The sequence below is a fragment of the Theropithecus gelada genome, chromosome X, assembly GCF_003255815.1.
Source record: "Theropithecus gelada isolate Dixy chromosome X, Tgel_1.0, whole genome shotgun sequence".
Classification (NCBI taxonomy): Eukaryota; Metazoa; Chordata; class Mammalia; order Primates; family Cercopithecidae; genus Theropithecus; species Theropithecus gelada.
In genome coordinates, this window is record NC_037689.1 from 10,798,252 (window position 1) to 10,813,199 (window position 14,948).

Consider the following 14,948-nt stretch of genomic DNA (forward strand, 5'->3'; position numbering starts at 1 on the left):
AGGAGAATCACATGAACCTGGGAGGCGGAGGTTGCAATAAGCTGAGATCACACCATTGCACTCCAGCCTGGGCAACAACAGTGAAACTCCGTCTAAAAATAAATAAATAAAAAAAGGCCGGAGGTTGGGGCTTATGCCTGTAATCCCAGCACTTTGGAAGGTCAAGGCAGGAGGATCACCTGAGGTCAGGAGTTCAAGAACAGCCTGGCCAATAAGAGTGAAATTCTGTCAAAAAAAAAAAAAAAAAAAAAAAAAAAAAAAAAAAAGGAAGGACAGGCACCGTGGCTCACGCCTATAATCCCAGCACTTTGGGAGTCTTAGGCGAGTGGATCACCTGAGGTCAGGAGTTCGAGACCAGCCTGCCAACATGGTGAAACCCTGTCTCTACTAAAAATACAAAAATTAGCCTGGCATAATGTCACAGGCCTGTGGTTCCAGCTATTCAAGGGGCTGAGGTAGGAGAATTGCTTGGACTTGGGAGACAGAGGTTCAGTAAGCCAAGATCATGCCACTGCACTCCAGCCTGGGCAACAGAGGAAGACTCTGTCTCAAATAAACGAATAAATGAATAAATAAATAAAAAGAAAACCTATTGGATATGAAAACATTAACTGCTCAAATAAATAATTCAGTGGAATAGTTGGATGTTAAAATTGATATAGTTGAAAAAGCAATTACTGAGCTAAGGAAATGCATCTAAAGAATTCATACAAGTAATCAGTAATGGATAAAGAAGAAGTAAATGAAGGAAAAGTTAATTAATAGGGAGGATAGAAGAACAAATGTCAGAACACATCTAATAGTAGCCTTATAACAAGAAAATATAGTCATTAAAAAGGAGAGTATATTTAAGTAATGAATGAAAATTTCTCAGATTTAGAAAAATGACTTAAGAATTAAAGGTGTTATAGTACACACACACAGGAACAGTGAAATGTAAAATTGTGAAAGACAAGGAAAAAATATTTTAAAAATGATCAGTGAGAAATAGCAGGTTACTTACAGAGGAAAAATAATTAAACTGACATTGGATCTCTCGAACACCACACTGGAGGCAAGGATACAATGGTGTAATAACTCCAAACTGTTGAAAGAAAGGATTTTTTTTTTTTTTTTTTTTTTTTCTGAGACAGAGTTTCGCTTTGTCACCAAGGCTGGAGTGCAGTGGCATGATCTTGGCTCACTGCAACCTATGCCTCCTGGGTTCAAGCAAATCTCCTGCCTCAGCCTCCTGAGTAGCTGGGGCTACAGGCACACACCACCACACCTGGCTAATTTTTATACTTTTAGTAGAGATGAGGTTTCGCCATGTTGGCCAGGCTGGTCTAGAATTCCTGACCTCAGGTGATCTGCCCACCTCGGCCTCCCAAAGTGCTGGGATTACATGCGTAAGCCACTGAACCAGACGACAGAAAGGAATTTTGATATCGGGTGGAGTAAAGACAGTATCAGGCATGTAAGACTTCAGGAGATTGAAGACACAGGGAAACGTTAAAGCAAACAAGTATTTATTGCCCTTATTAAAGACTGTAAGGAAGGGTCAACTGCAGGGCTAATGCCTATAATCCTAGCACATTGGGAGCCCGAAGCAAGAGGATTGGTTGAGCCCAGGAGTTCATGACCAGCGTGGGCAACATGGCGGAACCCCGTCTCTAGAAATAATACAAAAATTAGCCGGGCACATCAAGTTCCTGGGTCTGTAGAGAATTAAACAACAACAACAACAACAACAACAACAACAAAAATAGCTGGATTTGGTGGTGGGTACCTGTAGTCCCAGCTAGTCGGGAGGCTGTGGCAGGAAGTTTGCTTGGGCCTGGAGTTTGAGGCTGCAGTGAGCTAGGACTGGGTCACTGCACTCCAGCCTGAGTGACAGAGTGAGACTTTGTCTCTGAAAATAGAGAAAAGATCATAAGGACGATTTTACTCAGAGCGGGGACTACTGTGATAGGTACAGGGACCACTGCAATGGGGTCTTGTGCTGGGAGAGTGATATTGGGATCGACTTCAACTCCACCAAGGACAAGTGGGGATTTGTAGTCAGGGAGTAGGAGCGGGGGGTCAGAAGATGGGAAATTACTTGGAGGAAACCTCAGGGGCAGGGGGATTCTGGCTAAACTGACTTGACAGGATTTTTGCTGAAACAGGTTAAATGGGCAGAGTCCCTGGATGAAGGACGGAGCCTGAGGTTGGGACCTAGTCAGAAACAGGACTCAGAGGAGCCTGACTCAAGTTTGGTCAAAGGATAGTGTCTGTCTGAAAGCATAAGCAATAAAGTCAACAGCAGTAAAATGAGTGGATCACAAAGGATAATTTTTGTGTATTGCTAAGCAGGACTCTGCTTTAACCATTGTGAAAGTTTATTATGTGAATTGAGTCGTTCTTTTTTTTTTTTTTTTTTTTTTTTTTTTTTTTTAGATGAAGTCTCACTGTGTCATCCAGACTGAAGTGCAGTGCGTGATCTTGGCTCACTGAAACCTCAGCTTTCTGGGTTGAAGCGATTCTCCTGCCTCAGCCTCCTGAGTAGCTGGGACTATAGTCACGCGCCACCACACCCCACTAATTTTGTTTTTTTGCTAGAGACAGGGTTTTTGCCATGTTTACCAGGCTGAATTCCTGACCTCAAGCCATCTGCCCCCCTTGGCCTCCCAAAGTGTTGGGATTACAGGCGTGCTCCACTACAACCCACCTGAATTGACTCAATTCTTGACATACACAACTATGTCAGAGTTGGGTGGCCAGGGGAAAAAGCACTCAGGGCACATTGCACCTGCTCCAAGAAGTGAATTTTCCACAAGGCTGGTGGCTGAAATGGCCTACTGCCATCCTAAGACCACTTTTACTGTGTAAATGCTGAAACAACCTGCAATGACTCTAAGGCTTGTTTTACCTATTGTCCGCACTCACCAATCACAGCTTGCCAGCTCCCGAAAGCTTCTCTGGTGCCAATGGACTTGCTTTAAAAAATATAGGTAACATTTCTGTTTCTAATAAAACTCTCAACTTTCTCTTTGTTCTTTGGACGTACCAAAGACCAGCCAGTTTGTGTGTATGCCTCAGATTACAATTTTATGATTCTGAAAGAAAATGTTTAGAGATTCATGGCTGGGCATGGTGGCTCACGCCTGTAATCCCAGCCCTTTGGGAGGTTGAGGCTGGCGGATCGCTTGAGCCCAGGGGGTCGTGACCAGCCTGGACAACGTGGTGAAACCCTGTCTCTACAAAAAATACAAAAAATTAGCTGGATGTGGTGTTGCATGTCTGTAATCCCAGCTATTCCAGAGGCTGAGTAGGGGAGGTAGAGATTGCTGTGAGGCGAGATTGTGCCCCTGCACGTCAGGGTGGGTGACAGAGCGAGACCCTGTCTTAAAACAAAAGAACCCCATAATATAACATCCTTGATATTGTAGTTATGAAAAGAGATTCATCTCCATAGTCTTTGACTTTGATATTTGTGGTGTCAGAAATGGGATCTGAAGCTGACTCACCTTGGAGACATCAATGACCTCTGGAACTATGGCATGAGGTCTGCACGCTTGGGCCCCTTGAGCTTTTGCTTTTCTGGTTGCTTCTTTCCCCCGTGGTGAGTGTTTCTTGGATCAAACTGCCATTTTCTGGGTGGTTGAGTTCAGTTTTATTTGGGAATTTATTAGGAAGGGTCTTTCTCTTCCTCCTGGTTATGAAACCTCCTCTTTTCTTTTCCTTTCTTTTCTTTTCTTGTCTCTTTTTCTCTTTTCTTTTCTTATCTCTTTTCTTCTTTTTTTTTTGAGACAGTGTTTCACTCCGTTGCCCAGGCTGCAGTGTAGTGGTGTGATCTGGGCTCACTGCAACCTTCACCTCCCAGGCTCAACTGATTCTCGTGCATCGTCCTCCTGAGTAACTGGAATTACGGGCATGCACCACTACGCCTGGATAATTTTTGTAGTTTTTAGTAGAGATATGGTTTCACCCAGTGAGCCAGGCTGGTCTTGAACTCCTGACCTCAAGTGATCTGCCCACCTCGGCCTCCCAAAGTGCTGGAATTATAGTCGTGAGCCAACACGCCCAGCCAACTGGCTTTGCTTAATATGTTAGTTTTCATAAGTAATCTATGTATGATTGTTAAAATGAATAAATGAGGTAAATGTGAGATACATGTTTATAAAGTGAACTTTTCATGTAATTTGAAATGTTTTTTCTCTTGCTCTTACCATATGAAGATGAAATATTAAAGTTATGTTATGTCAGATTAAGTAATAGGTACTCACTAAATGCCAGGATCATTTCCAACTAAGAAAATAACAGATACAAATCGCTGAACATAAGTACAGGTTTGTTCTTGGCCCTTAAGTTTTATAAAAGACAAAACGTATTTGGATCTGTTAATAAAATACCCTGTTCCACATTGAAATTGTTCTATAAAAATATTTTTAAAGATTATAAAATATATATTCATGAGATGTTAATATGTAACAATTCCCAACTACTTCCTAGGTTTTTACTAAAAATTAAGGTTACTAAAAATTAAAAGTTCTTTGTATATATAATTCTATATACAAAATGTAAAAAAATAATTTTTATATGACAAAATTTTGTGTGGTCTGGGTGACAATACACTTTTATCCTAAAATAAAATGATTGGTTGTTTTAATATAAAAAATAGTCTATGGCCATACCACCCAGAATGTGCCAAATCTTGTCTAATCTCAGAAGTTAAATAGGGTTGGCTTGGTTAGTACTTGGAATGGAGTCCAATATAAAAATGAAAATTTATACAGCTAAGACTGGGGGTAAAAAAATGACAGAATGTCGACTGGGCGCGGTGGCTCACGCCTGTTATCCCAGCACTTTGGGAGGCCGAGGCGGGCGGAACACAAGGTCAGGAGATGGAGACCATCCTGGCTAACACAGTGAAACCCCGTCTCTACTAAAAATACAAAAAATTAGCCGGGTGTGGTGGCGGGCGCCTGTGGTTCCAGCTACTCGGGAGGCTGAGGCAGGAGAATGGCGTGGGTCCGGGAGGTGGAGCTTGCAGTGAACCGAGATCGAGCCACTGCACTCCAGCCTGGGCGACAGAGTGAGACTTCGTCTCAAAAAAAAAAAAAAAAAAAATGACAGAATGTCTAAGCAAGTTGCTGAGGGTTTATGAAGGATGAGCCTTGGGAAGGGAGTCTTATATATGATGAGATAGGTTGGGATGGAAAAGAAATTGTTTATCAGTTTTTCTAAAAATTGAACATTAGTGTCAAGGGTGCACTGAAGCAGGGTGAGTCTGCTCCTCTCTGTTTGAGATAGGTTTTCTTAACATGTTGATCTGTTTTTCTTTACCTTTTAAATAATCAGTCTATAACAACAGAGATTTCGCATTTTAAGAAAGGTTCTTAACTGTGTTTATTAAGTTTTTGTTTTTGTTTTCTAAGATGGAGTCTCGTTCTGCCGCCCAGGCTGGAGTGCAGTGGTGCGATCCAGCCAGTGCAGTGAGCTAGGTTGCTCACTGCAACCTCCACCTCCTGGGTTCAAGCGATTCTCCTATCTCAGCCTCCCAAGTAGCTGGGATTACAGGAGCCCACCACCATGACTGGCTTACTTTTGTATTTTCAGTAGAGACAGGGTTTCACCATGTTGGCCAGGCTGGTGTCCAACTCATGACCTCAAGTGATCTGCCTGCCTTGGCATCCCAAAGTGCTGGGATTACAGGCGTAAGCCAATGCACCCAGCTGTAATTAGCAATAGTATAATAAATTTAGTTTGTACAAGAGTTTTGATCCAAGATCCGAAGCCTAAGGGCCGTCAGCTGAACAAATCAAAAGACTGTGGGGAAAGTGAATGAGACCTCTTATAGTCTTTGAGTAGCATTTTAGGACTGGGTTGAATTAAAGCAGAGTGCCAACTCTATAAAAGGGAGCACTAGGTGAAGTAAAGGATTTGGGGATCAGGTTCTGTCAAGTGAAAAATGTAGACATTAAGCAGGTAAGAGTCTCATTATGATATGAAGACTTATTCTGGTGTCTTGGGAAAAGCTGTCTACAGTGTGGACACATCAACTTCTCATCCTGATTTGTTGTTGGAATGTCTCTGCTTATGGCATTGGACAGTTTGGTGAACTTTTTGTGTGGTGCATACGTCAGGCATGAGACTTGTTCCTTAAAATTTATACAGTTTTATCTTATAGGACTTGTAAAGCAAAAATAAAATCCTAAACCCCTGCGTCCCTGCAACCATCTGAGTGGACTTCTTCCTCAGCCAGGGCTCTTTTAAAATTTAGTCTGAGAGATGGTTTCAGGCCATGACAGGAAGTGGGGGTCAGACATGCCTCATTATACCTCTCTGGCATCAACATCAACACAGACTTGAAGTCTGATAAGAAACATATTATGGCTGGGTGTGGTGGCTCACAACTAATCCTAGCACTTTGGGAGGCTGAGGCAGGGGGATCACCTGAGGTCAGGAGTTTCAGACCAGCCTGACCAATATGGTGACACCCTATCTCTACTAAAAATACAAAAATTAGCTGGATGCAGTGGAAGGCGCCTGTAATCCCAGCTACTCAGGAGGCTGAGACAGGAGAATCACTTGAACCTGGGAGGCAGAGGCTGCAGTGAGCTGAGATCACACCACTGCATTCTGGCTTGGGCAACAGAGCGAGACACCATCTGAAGAAAAAAAAAAAGGAAACATGTTAACAACCTGTTCTCTCTGTAGCCTAGTACCTGAAGGCTTCCTCTGCAAGGAAGAACTTGGGGCTCTGCAATCCTTTATCTTAACCCTGGCATTCCTTTCTGTTGATCCTAGGGTTTTGTTTTGTTTTGTTTTGAGACGGAGTCTGTCTCTTTTGCCCAGGCTGGAGTGCAATGGCGTGATCTCCACTCACTGCAACCTCCGTCTTCCAGGTTCAAGCAATTCTCATGCCTCGGAGTAGCTGCAACCACAGGCACAGGCCACCGCACACAGTTAATTTTTTGTCCTTTTAATTGAGATGGGGTTTTACCATGTTGCTCAGGCTGTTCTTGAACTCCTGGCCTCAAGTGATCTCCCTGCCTCAGCCTCCCAAAGTGCTGGGATTCCAGGTGTGAGCCACACGCCAGGCCTATAATTAGGTTTCTGATTGCTTAGGAAACTGAGCTTTGGAAGGGTTATGTTTTTAAGTCCATGTAACTTTCTGTATTGTTGTTGAAGTCTGTTGACTATCAATCTGGTTAAATGAGTGACTATTTTCTTTTTTCCCTTTTTCTTTTCTTTCTTTTAGAATTTATTTTTGGCCTGTGACACAGCCCTCAAGAGGTCCTGAGAACATGTGCCCCTAAACGAGTGACTATTATTTCACAGTGACCCGTGATCCTGTTTTGAACAAATGTTTTGAGCCTTTAAACATCTTTGACAAACTTCCCCCAAATCAAATTCTGTTTTAATTTATCTGTTGCTGTTGAACAAACTAATCAAATTCTAATTTAAGTCTTTTTAACCTGAAATTGACTTTGAGATTTACCAGTGAGGCCCGTGGAGAGCCTCAAAGAATGTGTCTCTCATTAGGCTTATTTGATATGCTAGATTATATGAAAAGCAATGTCAAATAATAAAATAATACTAATTGCTGTTTACACTTATGTAGATATGATATTGATGTTAATGTTATATATTTACACTTACATAGATATGTTATTGATGTTAATGTTTATATGATCTGAAGATCATATAAAATTTACAGAGGTCTGATGATCCTGATGTGATGCTATCAGTCATGATTCTGGTTGTTATCTTAAAATGCTCTATATAATAGAAATATCTGAACTTTCATGTCAAATATTGAACTTTCATCAGATTTTAATCATCACTATTCTAAGTTTTTTCATCTACAGTGCTGATTCTTCTCTAAAAGCATCTAGAATCAGATTCATTAAAAAGATTCTAACAAGTACTGTTGAATATAGATTTCTAATATCTTTCAGATCAATGAACTAAATAATTTTTTTTCAAAACTCTAACAGAAACTGATGGGTTCATCAAGATCAAGCAGAACAAAAATTAATTACATGAAGCTAAATAACTGATAAAGTTAATGTATTTTTGACCTTTATTTAAAACTTTATTTGTTTGTTGGCTGGGTGCGGTGGCTCATAGCTGTAATCCCAGCACTTTGGGAGGCTGAGACAGGAGAATCCCATGAGTGCAGGAGTTCAAGACCGACCTGGGAAACATAGGAGACCCAGTTTCTAAAAAAAAAATTAAGACAATAAAAACTTTCTTTTTAATTAAATGTTTTGTTTTCCACATATAAGAAAATTTTCTGGTGGGGTGGGGTTGCTCACTTTGGAAAGCCAAGGAGGGAGGATCGCTTGAGCCTAGGAGTTCAAGACCACTCTGGGCAACATGGCAAAACCCTGCCTCTACAAAAAATACAAAAAAAATTAACTGGGCAAGGTGGCACACGCCTGTGGTCCCAGCAACTTGGGAGGCCGAGGTGGGAGGATCAGTTGAGCTGAAAGGCAGAGGTTGCAGGGAGCTGTGTTTGCACCACTGCACTCCAGCCTGTGCAACAGGGCACAAACCTTTCTCAAAAAAAAAAAAAAAAAAAAAAAAAAAAAAAAGGAGAAAATGTTCTCTGTTAAAGTATCTATAGTTTATAACAATTTGGTTAAGTATACTTTTGTAAACTAAGATGGAAATGTTTGCTTTTTCTTTCTACTGGATTCCTCCAGAATTCAAAAACCATTTGTAAATATTCTTATGGCAATATGGTTATTTACACAGGTCCAGTAAAAACCTGCTCTTGGTGCCTCATTCAATTCCAACATGGCAAAAATCTCCAGCCCTACAGAGACACAGCAGTGCATCGATTCCCCAATTTCTGTTTTCCAGAAATAGGCTGGAAAGGATGGTTACAACAGCATTCACCCCAAGATGGAGTTCCCAAGCTTCATGAATACGGAACTAGCTGCCTTCACAAAGAACCAGAAGTGCCCCCAGTGTCCTTGAACACATGGTGAAGAAACTGGATCTCACTAGTGATGGGCAGTTAGATTTCCAAGAATTTCTGCATCTGATGGATGGCATGACTGTGGCTTACCGTGACTCTTTTCTCAAGGCTGTCCATTTCAAGAAGCGGATCTGAGGATCCCTTGGGCCTGGTTTCCAAGCCACCCTCTTTCCTTCCAGCCTTGCCATCACCATCTCCTCACAGCCCACACGTCCCCTGGGCCCAGCACACCCACCACCTCATGCAGGCCCTGCCTGCAGGTAGTAATAAAACCATACTTCTCTTCTCTTTTCCTTTATTTCTTTATTTTTTTGAGATGGGGGTCTCATTATGTTGGCCAGGTTGGTTTTGAACTCCTGGGCTCAAGTGGCCTCCCAAAGTTCTGGGAATACAGGTGTGAGGCATTGAACCTGGCCCCCCCCTTTTTTTTAGGCACACACACACACACACACACACAACCACCAAAAAAGCAACAACAACAACAAAACACCTCTGCTCTCTCTTTATAGAGGGATACAACTGAAAACATTGGTTATAGGGCTGGGCAAAGTGGCTTGCGCCTGTAATCCCAGCACTTTGGGAGGCTGAGGCAAGTGGATCACCTGCAGTTGGGAGTTTGAGACCAACCTGGGCAACATGGTGAAACCACATGTCTACTAAAAATACAAAGTTAGCCAGGCTTGGTGGCACACGCCTGTAATCCTGGCTACTCAGGAAGCTGAGGCAGGAGAATTGGTTGAATCCAAGAGGCGGAGGCTGCAGGGAGCTGAGATCTCACCACTGCACATCAGCCTGGGCGACAGATCAAGACCCTGTCTCAAAAAGAAAAAAAAAATGAATCATTGGTTATATTACCAAGGCTTTCATCAAAATGCAAGGAATGGCTAACTTCAAGTATTTTTAGCTTTACAGTGAGTAAATAAAAATGGTCACTTTCTAGCAGGCCCAGGAACCTTGAGAATGTAGGTGAAATCTAAAGTCTGCCTTGGTTTCACTTTCTGTCCTCAAGAGGTTTTTAAATCTGAGATTCCTAAGTGATCAATATATAGAGAAAAATTATGTTGCTAAAGAAAAGTTCTAATAGACCAGTTATTAGATTGTGGCTGTCTGCATTGTTTCAAGGTCTTGGTTTTTTGTTTGTTTGTATTTGAGACGGAATCTCTCTGTCGCCCAGGCTGGAGTGCAGTGGTGCGATCTTGGCTCACTGCAAGCTCCGCCTCCCGGGTTCACGCCATTCTCCTGCCTCAGCCTCCAGAGTAGCTGGGACTACAGGTGCCCGCCACCATGCCCAGTTAATTTTTGTATTTTTAGTAGAAATGGGCTTTCACCATGTTGGCCAGGATGGTCTTGATCTCTTGACCTCATGATCCACTCACCTCAGCCTCCGAAAGTACTGGGATTACAGGCATGAGCCACTGCGCCCAGTCGAGTTCTTGTTATCTACATATAGAATGGACTAATTCCAACCTTTCCCCATAAAATTACTAAAAACAGATTCTGCTCCATTCCTGAAGTCTGCTGATGAAAAGAGTTAAACTCTGGAAAACATTTGAAGAGATTTATTCTGAGCCAAATAGGAGTGACCATGGCCCATGACGCGGCCTCAGGAGGTCCTGAGTTGCCCAAGGAGGTTGGGGTGCAGCTTGGTTTTATACATTTTATGGAGACTCAATCAAATACATTTAAGAAATACATTGGTTTGGTCCAGAAAGGCAGGACAACTCAAAGCAGGGGCTTCCAGCTTGTGGGTAGATTTAAACATTTTCTGCTTGACAATTGGTTAGATTTATCTAAAAACTTGGGATGAGCCAGGCATGGTGGCTCACGCCTATAATCCCAGCACTTTGGGAGGCCAAGGTAGGCAGATCACCTGAGGTCAGGAGTTTGAGCCCAGCCTGCCCAACATGGTGAAACCTGCTCTCTATGAAAAATACAAAAAAATTAGCCAGATGTGGTGGCAGGTGCCTGTAATCGCAGCTACTCTGGAAGCAGAGGCATTAGAATTGCTTGAACCCAGGAAGTGGACGTTGCAGTGAGCAAGGATCGTGGCACTGCACTCCAGCCTGGGTGACAGAGCAAGATTCCATATCAATAAAATAAAATAAAATAAAACGATTGCTAAGTAGTTTTGTATTATGATATTAGATTGTCAGTCTAATATTTGTTAAGCCAGTTCTCCAAACAGGATTATGTTGGCCTAGTACTTCAAGATGATTGCCAATACAGATGGGACTAATAAGATGGAACATGTTGCTGAACTGCAGACAAAACTGCCTGATTTTTTTTTCTTCTGACCTCTTTGTTGCTCAAATGTGGCCCATGTCCCTGATATCGACTCCCTTACCTTTCCCTTGACATGGGACAAAGACAACCGGCCCAGATCCATCCTGGCATGGAGTGACAATGAAGCCTTACTTTAAGATGGCTGATCAGTGAGGTTTTGAAAGAAAGATGTTGATCAAAAGAGGGAATGTGAAAGCTGATTGTGCCAATGAACCAGCTTCTCCAGGGCCAATGAGCCTCATTCCAAAACAATATGTAACATTTTTCTTTCTTTTTTTTTTTTTTTGAGACGGAGTCTCGCTCTGTCGCCCAGGCTGGAGTGCAGTGGCCTGATCTCAGCTCACCGCAAGCTCCGCCTCCCGGGTTCAGGCCATTCTCCTGCCTCAGCCTCCCGAGTAACTGGGACTACAGGCGCCCGCCACCTCGCCCGGCTAGTTTTTTGTATTTTTTAGTAGAGACGGGTTTCACCGGGTTAGCCAGGATGGTCTCGATCTCCTGACCTCGTGATCCGCCCGTCTTGGCCTCCCAAAGTGCTGGGATTACAGGCTTGAGCCACCGCGCCCGGCCACTTCCAACTTCCCTTTGTTTGTTGGACATACTGAAGACCACCCCAGTCCGTGTGTATGTCCTGAATTGCAATTTTGTGATTCCCGAATAGAGCATTTGATTTAGGGATTTGTCTCTATAATTTATTTTGACTTTGACACAATTAACCAGTATGATTTGTTTAAAGGTCGCCCCTCACCCTGACAGGGTGAGTATTATACTGAATTTAAAAACTCATTCCAGGCTGGGCATGGTGGCTCATGCCTGTAATCCCAGCTACTCCGGGTGCTGAGACAGGAGAACAGCTTGAACTCGGGAGACAGAGGTTGCAGTGAGCCGACATTGCACCACTGCACCCCAGCCTGGGCAAGAAGAGCGAAACTCCATCTCAAAAAAAAAAAAAAAAAAAAAAATTTTCATCCTATTGTAATTCTGATAATTGCTTTGCTTTGCATCTTACTATGGACTTGTGGGACATCTAGGTGGCTGTAAACTACCCAGAGAAAGATAGAAACAGCAGTGGAGATAATTAGAAAATTGTAGGCCGGGCGCGGTGGCTCAAGCCTGTAATCCCAGCGCTTTGGGAGGCCGAGATGGGCGGATCATGAGGTCAGGAGATCGAGACTATCCTGGCTAACACAGTGAAATCCCGTCTCTAGTAAAAAATACAAAAAACTAGCCGGGCGAGGTGGCGGGCGCCTGTAGTCCCAGCTACTCGGGAGGCTGAGGCAGGAGAATGGCGCAAACCCGGGAGGCAGAGCTTGCAGTGAGCTGAGATCCGACCACTGCACTCCAGCCCGGGCGACAGCGCGAGACTCCGTCTCAAAAAAAAAAAAAAAAAAGAAAAAAAAAAAAGAAAGAAAATTGTAGTGTTACTATAAAAGAATAACAAACGGGGGAAATTGTAAGGGTAACTAAATATAAATTGAGTTTTTCCTCTTGCCAAAAGGGAAAAAGAGACCTTCCCCCATTTCACTTTCCTTAGAGTATTTCCTTGAGAAAATTTGTATTTGTAAATTCTTCCTTTGATATGTAAGCCTCTGGCCATCCTATAACCCAGGAATGTCTTGAACTTGAACTCCAGGCCTCAAATGATCCTCCAGCCTCAGCCTACCAAAGTGTTGGGATTACAGGCCTGAGCCACCACGCCCAGCCCCTGGAAATGTCTTTCTTTTCTTGGAGCCATCTTTGAAATGTGAACGTTGAGGAAGATGATGTCCCTGTCTCCCTGTCACCCGGGGAGTTTAGCCTAGGTGCCTAGCTCCAACTTGTAAGCACCTGCTTGTCATAGAGATATGAGTTTTATTTTTCCTCAGATAAAGGCAATTAACTAACACAGATGGGTACTCCAGTTACTTGGTGAATTTAGGACTTGCCTTGGAGCATTAGTTTTCACCCTTGGCTGCTGCTGTACAACCAGGCAAAGTAGCTACATGCCTGGACTTTCTGACTTCTGCTACCACTTTTGTTTGTTTGTTTGTTCGTTTTTTAGATGGAGTCTTGCTCTGTCACTCAGGCTGAAGTGCAGTGGTGTGATCTCAGCTCACTGCAACCTCTGCCTCCCAGGGTCAAGTGATTCTCCTATCTTAGTCTCCCAAGTAGCTGGGATTACAGGCGTGCACCACCATGCCCAGCTAATTTTTGTACTGTTGGTAGAGAAGGGGTTTCACCATGCTGCCCAGGCTGGTCTCAAATTTCTAACCTCATTCTCCACCTGCTTCGGCCTCCCAAAGTTTTGGGATTACAGGTGTGAGCCACCATGCCTGGCCTCTGCTACCACTTTTGGATTGTATGAAACACTACACTTCCAAGTGTGGGATCTGGCTTCCCAGACAGTTGCGAAAGGGGCAGGTGATGCAATCTAGAAGCGTGGGGGAGTTCGTGCCTGTGGGGTAAATTTTGATCAATAAGAAAAGGAACCAGGAATGAGAGCCAGGTATGTAAATTCCCTCTCCTCTCCTCTCCCCATGCACCGTTTCAAGCACGGTTTCTCAGTATAGTCTGTCTAGAGTGTCCTGTATGGCCCAAAGCCTATTTCCTTGGGAACCTGAGCTAAAGTAATGGGAATTCAAATATTGAAGACAGTGTTACATGTGTGGAGGACCCAGACTTGGGCAGAGGAAAATTATCGCAATAAGGAAATGGACAATTTAAGGATTTGGAATAGAGGGAAGGACTAGAAGAACCAGTAGTAGAATAGCTTATGGGTAAAATTTTTGGAGAAAAAGGCAGTTCTGTTGACTTTTGCAGTGAACTGCTCAGCAATGTAAAATATATATCTATATCTATATCTATATCTATATCTATATCTATATCTATATATCTCCTTTCTTTCCATCAGTCTCCCCTATGAAATCTTCCCTACAGTATCCTTTTATAACTATCTATTGCCTGTGAGGTGAATTTTCTTTTTTTCTTTTTCTTTTTTATTTAGACATAGAGTCTCTGTCTCCCGGGCTGGAGTGCAGCGGCATGATCTCGGCTCACTGTAATCTCTGCCTCCTGAGTTCAAGTGATCCTCCTGCCTCAGTTGCCCTAGTAGGTGGGAATACAGGCGCCCACCACCAATGCCCAGCTATATATACATATATATACACATATATATATATATATACACGCACATATATATACATATATACATACACACACATATATATATATATATTTTGTATTTTTAGTAGAGATGGGGTTTCACTATCTTGGCCATGCTGGTCTCGAACTCTTGTCCTCAAGTGATCCACCCGCCTTGGACTACCAAAGTGCTGGGATTGTAGGCGTAAACTACTGCGCTCAGCTTGCCACTTTCCTTTTGGAGAATAAAACAGATTGAGTCTTGTGCCAAAATGCAGGGGAAGCTGCACCCAGACAGGTAATAAAATATTATATACACTCATAGGTAGGTTTTCTACATACCACTAATAACCATTTAGAAAACCAAATTGAGAAAAATTACACTTATATAGTGACAAAAGTAAATAAAATATCTAAAACCAGATGATTGGAGCAAGATAGAAGATAGATCCCGTGCCCCACTCAACATTGCATTGAACTGGGAAGAAAATGTTTTCAAGGATCAATTCTTAACAGTAGAGGAAAATAGGAAAACAGGTCAGTGGTCCACCAGAAATATTGAGGCATTCCTGGGAGATAGAGTAGATGGGATCAG

At 42.8% G+C, this 14,948-nt stretch overlaps 1 pseudogene; it reads left to right on the top strand.

Moving 5' to 3' along the window:
• Positions 1-8,769: 8,769 nt before the first annotated feature.
• Positions 8,770-9,088, top strand: LOC112615354 (annotated as a pseudogene).
• Positions 9,089-14,948: the final 5,860 nt, after the last annotated feature.